A 2,650-nucleotide genomic window follows, 5' to 3' on the forward strand; every position below is an offset into this window, starting at 1 on the left:
GAGATGATCTGTGATATAATTTCCAGCAAATAACCCTCAAGGACCCAGTGGCCATCTTTTTGACTGAGGATACCAACCCATCATATACTTTCATGTGAGATGAAATGAGATAATGTGAGATACTATATGTACAAATGCTTCATAAATTGTAAGACCTCATACAAACAATAATGAATACAGTCTCCCTTGCCCTGATCAGTGACTGGTCCATTTCTAATGACCCTTAGCTTTTGATTGTTATTTCCAATACCTGAGCCAGACCCATCTGCTCTGTCCGTCTTATCAGGAGTTCAAATTTTGATAGCCTATCCACCAGTTCCTCTGTTTTAGATAGCTGCAACCGGTCAGCCTAACGCTTTTCCGATGCCCGGACAACCTTTATGTGGCGCATTGGAGATGGTTCTTGAAGTAGTGGAGAGCCAGCTTGAACTATACCTAAGCTTTGGTGTTGGTTCAGTATATGTTGTAGCTCTTCTCCAGGGCTGCCAGCTCTGGGTCCACCACTGGAGAACAGGGCTGGTGACCTACAATCACATTTGAGCGGGACGCCACGAGCAGGCTCCCGAGCCCATCAGTAAAGAACTCTGAGTGAGCCACTCGCTGCAGGCAGGGGTTGAAGCCAACTCTTTGGAGCCATCCTGTGCGGGCCAGGAAGAAGCTGACAGCACCACTGGTCATCACGCATCTGGGGAAGCCGTCCAGGGACCGGAAAGATCCTGACTGCCAGTGGAGACAGTCCCCATTCTCACTGTGCTCCAGGAATAGCTTAAACTGGAACACGTTTCCAAGCACACTGAACGCCTACCACGTCCAGTTCCGTCTTCCCTAGGATATCCACCAGTACCTCAATCTTGGTCTTGTCGTTGAAGAGAAAGTCATCGTTCACCCAGAGGACATATTTGGTGATGACCTGAGATATGGCCAGGTTCCTACCGGCAAACCAATCCTTTCCGTAAGGCATGGTGTAATATTCCACGTGGCTGTTATTAATTTTCAGGGGCTCCTTGCTGTCATCAGCCACGATCACGGCCAAGTCTGGGTAATACTCACGTATGCTCTGGAGCATGGTCATGAGCTTGTGGAGATGGAGGAAAGTTTTGGTGGCAATGCTCACCAGGTCTCTGAGCTTCCTCTCTGGTCCAGGGTCATATAACTTGGGCATAACAGGAAGGCAGATGGTCACTGGAAACTTGGCCACCGAGGACTTGGACTCCAGACTCATCACATCCACCCTGCAGCGCTGGTACTCTGTGCTTGTGTACGTCACATGCTGGAGTATGAAATTCAAAAGCTTCCGGTTACTGGTCAAAGTGGTCAGCTGCTTCTGGCCTCTGCCCTGCAGCACACTGTCTGGGATGTCAGCAAGGGTGTCCAGTGTCCCCAGAGAAGCTGTCGGGGTGACCTCACAGAAGGGAGCATCTGGTCCTTCAAACTGGAGACCCGCACGAAGTCATCCCGAAACACGCCGCCTCACACATTCCAGGCTGGTGGAGCTGGGCAGCCACCCCGCCAATTGTCCAGCCCTTGGAACCCTAGTAGTCAGTCAAGGTTTAGGTTAAAAGCAAAGAAAGGTTTCTTCCCCTACCCGTAGAGGAAAGGGGCTCTTCCTGGCCTGAGGGAGTGCCAGCAGCCCAGGCCTTGCCTCTGCTCTCTGTCCCAGTTTGGGGACTGACCACTGCTCACCACTGCCCTTCTTACATACCACCTACTCAGAGTCTGGCAAACCCTAAACTTTGGCCATAAAGGCCACATTCTGATAGCCGTGCTATGCTGAAGCTGGCTCGTCCCGCCCCCTGACAGCCTGTTGTTAAATATTCAGGAACCTTGCTAGTCAGGTGTTTAAAGGTTGGTATTATGAAACTGACCGTGGTGGGAACATTTATACCACGGAAATCAGCACATGCCACACATCAGGGACTTTTTTTTTTTTCCTAGAAAGATAGTTCATCAGCACATCACTGCTCGCCAGAGAGAATCGCCCTGACTTCAATAAGACCTCAGGACTGGGACTTTCCTGGTGGCACAGTGGTTAAGAATCTGCCTGCCAATTCAGGGGATACGGGTTCGAGCCCTGGTCTGGGAAGATCCCACATGCTGTGAAGCAACTAAGCCTGTGAGCCACAACTACTGAGCCCACGTGCCACAACTACTGAAGGCCACACACCTAGAGCCCGTGCTCCACAAGAGAAGCCACCGCAATAAGCCCACGCACTGCAACAAAGAGTAGACCCCACTTGCCGCAACTAGAGGAAGCCCGCACACAGCAACGAAGACCCAACGCAGCCAAAAATAAAAAATAAATAAATTTATTTAAAAAAAAAAGACCTCAGGACTTTGTGAGCAGAGGGGATTTCTCTCAGGATTCATGGTGCATACAACAGAACCCGACTCTGGTAAGCAGACCTGGGATTTGGGGGATGGATGTCAGAGAGCTTACAGAATCCATAGGAACTCTGGAGAATCAGAATCAGGAAACAGGCTGGAACTGAGCATGGCCAGTCAGGGTGTGCCAGACTGGGCCACCATGCGGCTGGATGCTCGCGTCTCAGTTCTGCCACCACAGGGCCCTGAACCTCAACCCCGAGCACCTCCCCCTCGGCCAGAGAGAAGTCGAAGTGCACCTGCTCCTTGACAGCCCTTGCTCTGGCTC

General features: G+C 51.1%; 1 pseudogene; it reads right to left on the reverse strand.

Annotated features, from left to right (window-relative positions):
- Positions 1 to 378: 378 nt before the first annotated feature.
- Positions 379 to 1,441, reverse strand: LOC136133621 (beta-1,4 N-acetylgalactosaminyltransferase 2-like; annotated as a pseudogene).
- Positions 1,442 to 2,650: the final 1,209 nt, after the last annotated feature.

This window comes from Phocoena phocoena, chromosome 14 (assembly GCF_963924675.1).
Source record: "Phocoena phocoena chromosome 14, mPhoPho1.1, whole genome shotgun sequence".
Lineage (NCBI taxonomy): Eukaryota > Metazoa > Chordata > Mammalia > Artiodactyla > Phocoenidae > Phocoena > Phocoena phocoena.